Raw genomic sequence first — 14,191 nt, 5'->3', positions numbered from 1 at the left:
AAAAGTCTCTTTGTTTTAGAGAAAGTAAGTTCTGCTAAGGGTTACTTATGCTAAGAGCCTTTCTGTTCTACATTTCATTCCCTACTGGTTTTAATGAAATTTTAATCAAATCATTGATGTGTTTTCATTGCTATCTTCTTGTATAGGTATATATTGACTTCTGATTACTATTAATTTGATAGAGATTATGCTTTCTCAAACAAACCTTGTTATAAAGTTGATTAAACATGGTCCTAATATCAGACAAGGTAAAATTAAAGTAAGAGGATCAATTGCAGCAGACAATAGGGTAGTTAGCTGTGGTGACCAATTAAACATTTTCTGGAACTAATTCTTCGATTGTTCAAATTCTTTTCTATGTTTGTCCTAACTAAAGATAGACTTTCTTTAATTGTACTAGAATTATTGGCATAGAAACAACAAGTTTCTCCTAATGCCGCAATTAAGCCACCTTGTTGAAGAAAAAGTAAGTCTAAGCCTCTTCTATTTTGTAAAACTATTTCAGCTAAGGAATCTACTTGAGCTTCTAACTTGGAGATAGATTGCTCTAAATTTTCTAAATCATTATTGATTAGACTACTTAATTGCCCTATTTGTATTTCTTCTTTTACTAAGGCCCTAGTCCCAATTGTAGCTGTTCCTGCTAATCCTAATTCTACTAGTAAGGGGACAAGAACTGGGACTCATTTCTAATGAGGCAGTGTGCTAGGTGGTTGCATTAATAGCCTTCTTTCATTTCCTCTATAAATAAACTTGAGGCATAACATATACTAGAATATAAAATAGAGGTTTATTCTGTTCTCTAAACCCGTTTCTTTTCCTTTGTACAAACCTTCTATACTGTAGGGAATTATATACAAAAAGCAAAGTAAAACAACTAGACATGGGTTAATCATAATTTTAAAGGGTCCTTGGTAGCTGTGACGGTACATCCTGAGTCAGCCTTTTTGATCCATGAGTGATGAATCTATGCCAGGATGTCGTCAACCTTCACTGTAGTTGGATCAGTCAGGATGACGTAGTGAAGTCCCTTCCAGGCCAGAGTCAGCCTTTTCTTGATGAACTCCTTGATGAGGATGTCACCGGGCTGGAACGGGTGAGCAGGCTCAGAGCTGGGTGAAGGGAGAATTTCTCACACCTGCTTATGGATATGCTCCTGTGTTTTTTACAGCTCCTGTAATGACTTAAAGAATTCTTGGTTTCTTTTTTTTTTTTTTTTTTTTTGTATTTTTCTGAAGCTGGAAACGGGGAGAGACAGTCAGACAGACTCCCGCATGCGCCCGACCAGGATCCACCCGGCACACCCACCAGGGGCAACGCTCTGCCCACCAGGGGGCGATGCTCTGCCCCTCTGGGGCGTTGCTCTGCCGCGACCAGAGCCACGCTAGCGCCTGGGGCAGAGGCCAAGGAGCCATCCCCAGCACCCGGGCTATCTTTGCTCCAATGGAGCCTTGGCTGCGGGAGGGGAAGAGAAAGACAGAGGAAGGAGGGGGGGGGGTGGAGAAGCAGATGGGCGCTTCTCCTATGTGCCCTGGCCGGGAATCGAACCCGGGTCCCCCGCATGCCAGGCCGATGCTCTACCGCTGAGCCAACCGGCCAGGGTTGAGTTCTTGGTTTCTTAATTCTGCTAACATTTCAGCTCTAAGCTTGAGGAGCAATGGTGGTGGTCTCCTAAATATAATTTTATAAGGTGTGAAACTAACTTTATAGGGGGGTACATCGGGTTTTCAGAGCAGTCATGCAAGGGGATGCTTGGATCCTCGTCAGGCATCAGGCTTGCTGGGTTGATAGCCTGCGTCTGGACAGACTTAATGTGAGGCTGATCTATGAGCAGAGCCTGACACTGCGTGATCCTAGCATTAGACATTTACCTTTCTGGAGTTCCTCTAAGTAAAGTCTCTATTGCATGTGGGGATATCAGGAACAGTTCTTGCCCCATGGTCAATATATCTGCCTCTCTCACTAGTATGGCAGTGGCCACTACAGCTCTGAGACGTTCTGGCCATCCTGATGTAACAGGGTCTAGCCGCTTGGAGAGGTAAGCAATAGGCCTGCGCCATGGCCCAAGCGTTTGGGTCCAAACCCCTTTTGCTGTTCCCTTGCTCTCATGAACAAAGAGCTGGAAAGGCCTTGTAATGTCTGCAAAGCCAAGGCAGGGGCCTCAGTGAGGGCCTTTTTGAGGGTTTCAAAAGCTTCTTGTTCCTTATCTGTCCAAATTAACTCTTGGGTTCCTGCTTTGCAGGAGTACAAAGACTTGGCTATCTCTGCAAATTTAGGGATCCACAGCCTTTCGGTATCTAATTGCCCTGAGAAATTTTTGGACTTGTCTCTTGCTAGTGGGGGTTGGGATTCGAAGGATTGCCTCTATACAACTGGAGGAGAGAATAAGCTTCCCCGCCTCAATGTGGGAGCCTAGATAGGTCACCTTGGAGGTGCAGGGTTGTGCCTTCTTAGCTGACACTTAGTACCCCAGAGTCTGCAGTGTTGTAAAAGTCCCTCAGTGGCTGTCCGGCAGCTTACCTCCATTTCCACAGCTAGAAGCAAATCATCTACGTACTGTAGCCGCATGCATTCCGGATGTTCCTGGCAGAGGGTGAGCAGGTCCTGATGTAGTGCCTCGTCAGAGAGGGTCAGTGAATTCTTGAAGCCCTGTGGTAATCTGGTCAGGTTAGTTGTCCTGAAATGCCTGCATCTGGGTCATTCTACTCGAAGGCAAAGATGGTTGACTTACAGAGGCCAGGGGAATACTGAAGAAAGCATCTTTTACATCTAAGACTGTAAAATTTGAAGTTCGGTGACAACAGGCTTAATAAGAGTGTGTAGGGTGCTCGCTTCGGCAGCACATATACTAAAATTGGAACGATACAGAGAAGATTAGCATGGCCCCTGCGCAAGGATGACACGCAAATTTGTGAAGCGTTCCATAAAAAAAAAAAAAAAAAGAGTGTGTAGGGGTTATGCACAGTTGGGTATATTGTCTCAACCTGCTTATTTACTTCCCGTAAGTCCTGAACTGGTATCTGGCTTCTGAACAAGCAGTAAAGGGGTATTCCATTGGGACTGGCAAGGAACAAGAATACCAGCTTTTAATATTCTCTTAACATGGGGGGTTATTTCCTTTTTAGCTTCTCTTGACATAGGATATTATTTCACCCATATGGGGATGGCACCTGCAGTTAGATGAACACAACTAACTGATGCTTGATGCTTTGTAAGCCCAGGCAGGTTGGTTTCTGCCCAAACTGAAGGGAATCCATGCTGTAAGTCTGTTAGATAGTCATTTGAAACTTTTTGTTCTTCTTTTGTACCTATATTTAATAGATATTCCTCTGACAAGGGGCAGGTGACCGTTAGCCTCAGTGTAGACATGTGTATATATAAATAATATGTGTTTTACCAAATATTTCATAGAAAGAATTTTTCTTAATCTGTTTTGTTCCCTAAACTTTGCTTGTGTATATTTGTCAAAGATGTTTCTAGTATAAGATTTAAGAGCTATGACTAAAAGAGATGGTAGCCTTCAATTTTTTTAATAAGTCTCTTCCAAGTAAAGGACAAAGACAGCCTGGAATGACCAAAAAGGAATGGGTGACAGTATTGTCTCCTAAATTGACAGTCTGCCATGAAGTCCATGGACAAAGAACTGAATTCTCAGTAGTACCTTGTGTGGGTACTTGCTCCCCTGAGGACAGTCTGAGGGGGGCAGTGAGAACGGAGTGAGAAGCTCTGGTGTCAATGAGGACATCTACTCGGTAGCCCCCTACTTATAAAATTACCTTGGGCTCCAGGGGGGCTAACAGGTATGGAGCCTTGGTCCCGTTAGTCCTCCTGTAGATTAAGGACTCCTGGGGTCTGCTGTGACTTTCCTTTTATTTTTGGACAGTCTTTCCTCTAATGTCCTTCTTCTTTACAATAAGCATATTGATTTTTGCTTAACTTAGGCTTTTCTTCTTTTTAGGTCACTGATTTTATTGTACTTAAACTAACAGTAGTTAATTTAGTGTCATCTAGAACTAATACTGAAAACTATACACATATCCCTGTCTATATTTGATTATTTAACTATAATCATGCTGGTGAAATGGCAGGCTTAAATCTTATACTAGAAACATCTTTGACAAATATACACAAGCAAAGTTCAGGGAACAAAACAGATTAAGAAAAATTTTTTCTATGAAATATTTGGTAAAACACATATTATTTATATATACACACTGCCAACATAGTTGCATTCATTTGCATAATTATATATTAATAACAGAAAAACTTTACTTCTGCAAAGTACAGTACATCCTTCTGGAACACTGAGTAAAGGAGGGGTTAAAACAATCTGGTGTATGATTGGAGTACTTAACCTACTTTCTGCGAATTGGCAGCCCAGATTCCTCTGGGGTGGTTTGTAAAACAGGAGACTATTTGGAAATGCAAATGTCCCTTACTGACCACACTATTAAAACCTTTTGTCCTAAATCCCTGGCTCAGCCCTTGAGCCAAGAAGGAGGGTTCTTCATTAGAGTATGCCGCTGGTCAATATAGGGGAATTGGTTGGGATGACTATGATTCCTGGTTCCCGAGGGAGAGATGGCAGGCACTGGAGCCCGGCGGGGCCACCGCAGGTGTGGGCCCTGCTAGGCCCAAACACTATGGAGGCAGCACTGTCCCGGCTGCCGCTTTTATTTCCTCTGCAACTGCTTCTGCTGCTGTAGCTTGGCCCTCCCGCAGGCAGGTGCATGCAGGCCACTGGGACAGTGGCCCAGTAATACTGTTCTAGACTGACTGCCCGCACTTTCTCTGGGTCTAGCGATTCTTGACTTGGCCAGTCTGCTTTAAAAGTTGGCTACTTTAATTTACAGAGAGTTTTCAGTGTACCTTTAGACAATTTTTATATTATAATTATTAGAAAATCCAATTTTTGGCCCTGGCTGGTTGGCTCAGCGGTAGAGCGTCTGCCTGATGTGTGGAAGTCCTGGGCTCAATTCCCGGCCAGGGCACACAGGAGAAGCGCCCATCTGCTTTTCCACCCCTCCCCCTCTCCTTTGTCTCTCTCTTCCTCTCCTGCAGCCAAGGCTCCATTGGAGCAAAGTTGGCCCGGGTGCTGAGGATGGCTCTGTGGCCTCTGCCTCAGGCGCTAAAATGGCTCCTGTTGCAGCAGAGCAATGGCCCAGGTGGGCTGAGCCGTTGGGCATGCCAGATGGATCCCAGTCAGGCGCATGTGGGAGTCTGTCTGCTGCCCCCTGCTTCTCACTTTGGAAAAATACAAAAAAAACAAACAAAACAAAAACCCCAACCCAGAAAATCCAATTTTGAAATTCTTAAGTATACACTCAAGAGAAGTTTGACTCTTACTTTGCCCTTCCCCTATTGTTACAAACAATATTAGCACACATGAGCTCCTCAAGATCACGAAAAGGATCAAGAACTGAGGTTTGTGCCAGTTTCCTATAATGTCCCCCATTGGGTTGTACCCTGGATAATTAAAGGACAGAGAGCTTTCAGACAATGTTTGACATGCAAGGGAAGGGGATGCCCCATGAGGAGCCAGAAACTGGAAACTCAGGCACAGGCACCTAAGCTTCTCATTTACATACCATTCACTCAGGGGTTTTCGGGGTAGAGACAGAATAACAAAGCAAAAGCAAAGAACGAGATCTTGACAGGAGCAAAATCAGAGAGTGACCTTTGAAAATAAAGGCCTTCTATCTAGTGAAGAATTCAGGAAGGAGATCTTGAAGAGGGATTAAACTAGGAAATGTCCTCTAGGATAGCTTGTAAAAATAAATAAAAGCCACAAAACAAGCAAGGGTAAACATATGAGAGAGCAAATCCAAACATTCCCAAGAAGACTAAAGTGAGACTTAACTTAGTCCCACCAAATGTCTTCCCAAGAACACACAAACTCTTCTGCCAAATTACTCTTCGCCAACGTCTTGGCTCTAGAGAGCCCATTGTGTGAGTGTGATTGCATTCGATCCTCGATCACAATAGTTACACAGATGGCTAGCCACAAGCAAACCACAGATTGAGCAAACTGCTCTACTCACCTCCGGAGGCTTTCCTGATACTTCTAAATGGGTGGATGGGCATGCCAATTTTCCATGGCTAACTGTTGGCCAGACAGAAAAGGCCAGCAGGGTCCTGGAACTTCACAGGTGGTGCCTCCCCTGCTGGGTTTCTGTTTCTGGCAGTCATACCAAGGAGGCCAGTTGCCTGTGTGTGGCAGAAACAAATGTGTCCAGAGTACACCAATCTTGCTGGGGCCTCCAAATGTAGTATTGGAACAGCAAGAAACAGATGTTTTTGTCACACAATTAAGTAGCCAAATTAAACATTCCTTATTTTAAAGCCAGCGACCACATGGAGACCTAAGTCATCCAAATCATGCAGCCCTGAACACAGTTTGGGGCTAGCTTTTAAAGACAAAATTACACACTGATTGGGTAATGAGGAGGAGAGGAAGCCTAGCAGTAAAACAAAGCAGTGAAACAGCTCTCTTACAATGTTTATCTGTAGGGTTAATTCAGGGAGAAGCATTCTGGGAACACCTGCAACCTTGCAAAGCTAGCCCAAGGCCACAGCCTGGGAAATTAGCCTCAAAGCTAAGGGTAGGGAGTTTTATAGAAAAAGTAAGTTCTGCTAAAAGTCTCTGTTTTAGAGAAAGTAAGTTCTGCTAAAAGTTTCTCATGCTAAGAGCCTTTCTTTTCTATATTTCAATCTTGGGTATCCCTATTCCTGACTTACAGTTAGTTGGTATCAGAAGTGAAGGCTGTCTTGGGAATTCCTCTAACCTTTGTAGCAGCATAAAGCACATTAGGAGACTTCTGGGCACGAATGGGGCTTAGCAAACATAAGATAATGCTACTGGGCTGTTTCATTGAAAGACTTCCAGTTGTTAAATATCTATGGGTCTTTTTCTTGGCCTGGTCAGCTTCTTCAGAGATTGTCAGCAGAAAGGGACTGGACCTGGAGTGGATCTGCTTTCGGGGTTGACCTGTTGTGTGTGGGTTCTTGCTTTTTGTGCAGGAAAGATTTTTTTTGTGTGTGACGGAGACAGAGAGAGACACAGAGAAGGACAGACAGACAGGAAGGGAGAGAGATGAGAAACATCAATTCTTTGTTGTGGCACATTAGTTGTTCATTGATTGATTTCTCATATGTGCCTTGACCGGGGGACTACAGCAGACCGAGTGACCCTTTGCTCAAGCCAGCGACCTTGGGCTCAATCTGGTGAGCTTTGCTTAAACCAGATGAGCCCGTGTTCAAGCTGGCAACCGCGGGGTTTTGAACCTGGGCCCTCTGTGTCCCAGTCCGATGCTCTATGCACTGTGCCACAGCCTGGTCAGGCTCATGCAGGAAATATTTCACAACACAAGTGCAGCTGATTTTGATAGTATGCTTTAAGCTGGGGACAGTGAAACAAAGGAAGGGCTTAGGGTAGAAGAAGCAACAGGAGGGAGCCTAGGCGAGGCCCTGCTTTGGCTCCTAGAAACCTTATGGGAAAGAAGTGTCATCGTGGGGCTGCTGTCAGCTCACTGAGAAGTCCGAGAAAAGGGGGCCTTGTAGACAGGTTGTTGGGTAAACAAATGTTTTTAGATTTGCTCATTTGTATTGGAGCAGCGCCGTGTGTATATAGTCTAGAAGGCTGCGGCTGCAAATTGCAGATTGCCTTCCTGCTTGGGAGGGGCCATAGTTTGCTATTGTTTGCTGGAGAAGGAGCTTTCCCCCCAGCCTGTTTTGCAGGAGAGTCTGGAGGGTGAGCCCAGAGAATGAGTCCGGGTTGTGGAACCGGAGACTGAGTCAGGGCTTCGGAGCCCTGATTTTTGCCTGGCCTGTTTGGCTGGGGGTGCTGAGGCTGGTGGGGGCCTGTGAGTCCGGTGAGCCCTCAGAGGGGTCAGGGCTTTGGGAGCCCTGAGAGAAAGGGAAGCGGTCTTCCCTGCCTGTTTGCTCTTCCACTGTTAGGAGACTTTAGTAAATAGAATAGCCCACCATTTTCTGGCTCCACAGTTCCTTTACAGTCTGCCCGAATCTAATGTGAATCTGCATGGCCATGGTGACAGCCACTGGCTTCACACAGCTTCAGGGGGTAAGCCTGGGGCGAGCTGCCATTCCCTTTGATCCCCGGTTGCAGGTCTCATGGGAACCCTTAGAGTTTAGGAGATAGATTCACGCCTGTGGGTGAAGAAGAGGAGGAGGGAAGGGAAAGGCACAGGCATACTCTTGAGAGGGAGAGTGAGCCCTGGAACATTTGGTTTGAGGGTTTTTAAAGGTAGGGGTTTAGGGGAGGTCTTAGGGGAAGATCTCAATAGAATATTCATCAGCTTTATGCTGATGAATCAAAATAAGATTTCTTCTCCTGACTTTATCTGTCCTGGGTGTGGTTGGCCCAAATAGCACTAATAGGATTTCTGTTATCTATCTCCTGGAGTAGGGTGATTTAAGTAAGCTATTTACCTTGTGGTTGGGGAGGGGAAGTGTAAACGATTTACTCTTAAGTGTCCTTGGTTAGGGAAGATAGAATTTGCAGTTTACTAGATGGCTGTGAACGGCTTGGCCATTTAGCTATCTGTCTCAGTTTCCCTGTTCTCCTTGTCCTGGCTTACTAGCCTGTCTCAAGATGAATCCTGCACTCTTTTGCCTGGGGAAACAGAAGGCAGAATTGAGTAGCAGAAGGGAGCAGGTGAGGGCGCTGATTATTGACTTACTCTTATTCCTTCTATTTTTTCTATGATAATCCTGACAGCTGAAGTAGTACAGGGTGTTGAGGTCACACATTAATCGGCACCTAATGGATAAGGCATCAAGAAAAGCTTCATAGAGATGTTGAAACTGATACTGAAGGGTGAGAGGGAGCTAGCCCCATGAGAATGGAGGGAATAGTGTTCTAAACATGAAGTTCATAAATTTACTTGACTAGGTGTGTCAGTACTACTTGGGGAATTGGAGCAAGTAAGGTATCAGTTTTTCATAATGGTCCTTATAATTAGAAAAACAGCACCAGGGATATAATACCTAAGGCTGTTTGTAGATTGTAGGAAATACCTCTGCTGGTGGTTAAATAGTATATTAACCAATTCACACCATGTCCCTTTTAGATAAGTAAATAAAAGAAATTAGGTTCTAAATTAAATTATTGATTAAGAATCAGGATTTAAAATAACCACATTTGCTTTGTTAAGAGTTAAATGTTTACATTAGTCAAGAAATTTTTTGTCATTTATCTGAAGTCCTTTGTTGACTTTGCCGTCCAGGTAGCCTTTGAGGGTTTCTTTGGTAATGCTATTCTGACCACTGAGAGTAGTTTTAAGTAGATACTAAAATTTAGGATAGCTATTGCTCACACCTAAGAATTTAGGTGACAGACTGTTGGTCAAATAAGTTTGTAAATATGATATACAGTGTATCCATAAAGTCATGGTGCACTTTTGACCGGTCACAGGAAGGCAACAAAAGATGATAGAAATGTGAAATCTGCACCAAATAAAAGGAAAACTCTCTCAGTTTCATACCTATTCAGTGCAGTTCGATGTGGGCTCACGCACAGATTTTTTAGGGCTCCTTAGGTAGCTATCCCGTATAGCCTCTACAGACTCGTCTCTGACTGATGGCCTACCAGAATGGGTTTTTTCCCCCAAACTGCTGGTTTCCTTCAACTGCTTATCTGTAAAGCCAGAGGCCAGGGACACCATCAGAGCCTCCCGGCCCATGCAGGTTCTCATTGGATTCGAACAGTCGGCAAAGAAACAATGGAATCAAAAACTGGTGACCATAGTCTTTAATTCTAGCTTGCACCCGGCGGGCAAGTAAAAACACACACTGGGCTCCAAAACCCACTCACATTCAGTGCTCACAAAGCCACTGACTTATCCGAGTTTCCTAGAATCAAAGGTTTCTAGCTCACCAGCCTTATTCTCCTCAGTTCCCCATCTCCTTCCTTATCCCAGATACAAACTCTGCACAAACTGGCATCTCACTCAGCACTCCGCCATCTTGGCTGCTTCTCCTGGCCACATGGCCTCTTTCTGCTCTCTGCTCTGCTCCCTCTGCTCTCTCATGCTAATCATCCCAGGAACCAAGAGGGCAAGCTCCCGTTCTGCCCCTATTTTATAGTGTAGAAATCCAAACCTTTAATCCAATATACAAAATAGGGAAGTCTCTAATACAAAGTCACTTCTCTGAGGCATGATTGGATTGCACCACCCCACATCAAAAAGGGTGGGAAAGGCTTAATCCCAAAACCAAGCCCCAGGCTACAACGATCCTGCCTGCCCCCAACACACATTAATATCACCTGGGCAATGGCCTCCACATGGGCAGCGTTACCTTTTACAAAGTGAGCATAATATATTTTATCTGCCCAACATTATCCCACCAAGTAATGTTATTCCTATGTGGTGGCACTTCGTTATAAACACGCCAATATTCACGTTGCACTTTGGTCATGGATTCAAATTTAGTGAGCCACAGAACACACTGAACTTTCCTCTGTACCGTCCACATCTCGACTGGCATTGCCATGGGCTGCTCCGCTGTATACACGGTGTTACGTCATCATCTGGCATGCGCACATGCTGCCATATCATCCTACAGAAACTGGAAGGGTTTTCCTTTTATTTGGTGCAGATTTCACATTTCTATCATCTTTTGTTGCTTTCCTGTGACCGGTCAAAAGTGCACCATGACTTTACGGACACACTGTATATGTTTGCTCGCTTATAGTTTGCACTGGGTGTGGGGGACAGGCTGTAAGCAGGCAAAGTTATTATAGTCTAAGGCTCAGTTTAAGACTAAGCCTTTCCCACCCTTTTAATACTCGGATCTTTCCAAGGCTAGGCTTTTCCCCACACCCTTGACTGTTACATGATGTGGGGTGGTGCACTCTCATGGGAAATCCCATTATGCCTCCGATAAGTGACTTTGTATCAGAGACTTCCTTGTTTGTATATTGGATTAAGGTTTTGATTTCTACACTATAGAATGGGACAGAGGAGCCCATGCTGGAGGAGAGCAGAGAAAGGCCACGTGGAGGAGAGGAGAAGGAGCCAAGATGGCAGAATGCTGAAGGAGAAGCCAGTTTGTGTAGAGAGAAGGACATAGGGAACAGAGGTTGTTGGTCAAATAAGTTTGTAAATGTGATATATATGTTTGCTCGCTTGTGACTTATATTGGGTGTGGGGGACAGGCTATAAGCAGGCCAGGTCGTTGTAGCCTGGGGTTTGGTTTTGGGACTAAGCTTTTCCCCACACCCTTGAATGATTGTATTATCTGGGTGGTGCACTCTCATGAGGAATCCAATTATGCCTTGGATGGGTGACTTTGTATCAGAGACTTCCTTGTTTGTATATTGGATTAAGGGATTTTGGTTTTCTACACTATAAAGTGGGACAGACCAGGAGCTTGGACACACAGTTCCTGCTATCACAATTGCAGGGGCTTCCCTGATCCCTTGCCCTTCATGGGAAGAGCTGGTTTTCTGCTTTTCCCTTGTCTTCTTTTGTGGTTTGCCTGTCTTGGTGAGACACCAATAAATAGGATGGCCCCCCGTCCTCTGACTCCGCCATTTCTTTATCGTCTGCCCGAATCCAATGGGAACCTGCATGTGAATGGCCACGATGGCGGCTCCTGGCCTTACAACTGGCGTAGTTTCCGGCAGGATTCAGAGATTGGTATGGAGCCACCACCCTTGATGGGTGGGATAGAGTACTGGTTGCCGCTCTGGCTCCCCATGGCTGTCCTTTTAGGGGCCATGGGCTACATGTTTTTTACTCAAGAGGAAACTGCCCGAGGTCAAAAGCTTCAGTATGAATTGAAAATAGAACGGCAGAAAAGGCTGGAATTGGAGCGAGCACTGGAGAAGGAATTACGGGTTCGCGAGTTGCAGTTTACCCTGGAAGTTGAACGTGTTCACCGGCAGTTGTTGGAGAAACAACTGCGGATTCAAGAGCTCGAGTCTCAGCTTCTGGCCAAAAGCCAGCAGCCACAGGAGCCTAAACGGTCACCAAAGGAGCAGCAGCATCCGTGCCGGTGGATTGGCTTTGAGTCAGCGGGAGCAGGCGCTTGCGACTCCTCTTCTGAGGATGAGAAGGCTCAGGCTGAAGCTGCCATACGCACACTGAGAGCCCGACCAGTTGTCGCCAAGAAGGTAAAAACCCAGCAACAAAGAGTCCCTCAGGGGCAGCCACAGCCTCCAGCCCAGGTAATGGAACACTCTGTGGTCCGGCCCTATACCCAGGCAGAGCTGATGGAGTTGGGGGCACAATTTAGGCAGAAACCTACTGAATCCCTGGTAGCCTGGTTACTACGATTATGGGATATAGGGGTGGATGGCATCATGCTCTCCGGAACAGAGATGGAGAAATTGGCCGCCATTACCACACACTCTTCCTTGAGGCAGCGTCTTCAGAACTGCCATGGCAACCCAGGAGACCATACCCTATTAGAATGGGTGATGGCTGCCATTCGTATGGTCTGGCAGAATGCTGGAGAACTGCCGGGGGCAATGAGTCGGTGGCAGTGCTACAGTGAGTTAGTAAAGGTCCTTCGAGAACTAGGTATGAAGAATGCTGTTTTCAACCCTGGGTCTCGTGGGCCAGACAAGGAAGTGTTTACGGCCAAAATGAGGGAATTTGTCCTTGCTAGCGCCCCGTCAGCCCTTTTTGGGTCACTTGTGGCTATCTTGGGCCCCTATGTGGGGGAGCCCATCAATGCAGTTACACAGATGGTAGCAGATTTGGGAGAGCTGGAGGCCGCTCGGGATCATAAAGCAGTGAGGGCTGCTGCCTATGTTTCCCCCCCAACTAACAAGGGAAACGGGCCTGTAAAGGTTACCCGAACACAGATGTGGGTAGACTTGATTGCGGCTGGAGCAGATAAGGGGAAATTGGATGGCCAGTCTAATAAAATTCTTTTGGAGCTTTGGCGGCAGCTTAAACCAGAACAGAAGTTCCAGCCACTGAGACGAAAGGCCCCAGCAGCTACCAATAAAACGTTTGGTGCGCGCACAGCTCGGTTACAAGATTATATGATAGAGACGGCCGAGGGAGAGGGGAACTCCCAAGACCCACTGTACCAGTTTGAATAGGAAAAAGGCCGAGGGACCCGTCTAACGGGGATGGGCGGGGACCGGAGGCCACATGTGGAACTGGCTATCCACTGGTCCCCTTCCAATGTACAAGAGGTGTTGGCCTTGGTGGATACAGGTGCAGAATGTTCCCTTCTCTATGGAAACCCAGAGCGGTTTGCTGGGACCCCAGTGGCCATTGACGGTTATGGGGGCCAAACTGTTCAAGTGAAGCCAATAACTATTCCATTGGGGATAGGGAGACTGCCTCCTAAGCCATATAAGGTGTATGTATCTCCTATTCCTGAATATATTTTGGGGGTAGATGTCTTGCAAGGACTGTGGTTGGAAACTACAGCTGGGGAGTTCCGGCTGCGGATCAGGGTTGTGAAGGCAGTATTGCGGGGACATGCATCACATTCCCCTTTGCAATTACCCGTCCCTCGGCGTGTGACTAACACCAAGCAGTACCGCCTGCCAGGTGGTTATGAAGAAGTCACAGGGACAATCCTTGAACTAGAAAAGGTGGGGATCATCCGGCCAGCACACAGTCCTTACAACTCCCCAGTATGGCCTGTGCGCAAAGCAGATGGAACCTGGAGAATGACAGTAGATTACAGGGAACTTAATAAAGTTGTTCCCCCTTTGCACGCTGCTGTTCCCTCGATAGCTAACATGATGGATCGGCTAAGCCATGAGTTGGGGACATACCACTTTGTGGCAGACTTGGCCAATGCTTTTTTCTCTATTGATATAGCCGCAGAGAGTCAAGACCAATTTGCCTTCAGTTGGGAAGGGAGACAATGGACCTTTACAGTGTTACCCCAGGGCTATTTGCATAGCCCCACCTTGTGCCATGGGCTGGTGGCTGCTGACCTGGCTAAATGGAAACAGCCAGAGGTAGTCCGCATGTACCATTATATTGATGATATTATGCTAACTAGTGATTCTCTTTCAGAATTGGAGCAAGCAGTCCCTACCCTGCTATCCCATTTGAAAGCATGTGGCTGGGCAGTTAACAAGAACAAATTACAAGGACCTGGGTTATCTGTTAAATTCTTGGGAGTTGTCTGGTCGGGTAAGACAAAAGTTATCCCTGACGCAGTTATAGATAAGATTCAAGCCTACCCCGTGCCC

At 45.9% G+C, this 14,191-nt stretch overlaps 1 protein-coding gene and 1 non-coding gene across 2 annotated transcripts in view; both read left to right on the top strand.

The window, feature by feature from the left end:
- Window positions 1–14,191, top strand: part of DERA (deoxyribose-phosphate aldolase) — a 154,267-nt gene that overhangs the window by 26,018 nt on the left and 114,058 nt on the right. The gene's annotated exons all lie outside the window — the stretch shown is intronic.
- Window positions 2,825–2,931, top strand: LOC136390207 (U6 spliceosomal RNA). The gene has a single exon (XR_010748639.1). It is a non-coding gene; the product is annotated as a U6 spliceosomal RNA (small nuclear RNA).

The sequence above is a fragment of the Saccopteryx leptura genome, chromosome 1 (genome assembly GCF_036850995.1).
Source record: "Saccopteryx leptura isolate mSacLep1 chromosome 1, mSacLep1_pri_phased_curated, whole genome shotgun sequence".
NCBI lineage: Eukaryota > Metazoa > Chordata > Mammalia > Chiroptera > Emballonuridae > Saccopteryx > Saccopteryx leptura.
This window is presented reverse-complemented; position numbering and strand designations above follow the sequence as displayed.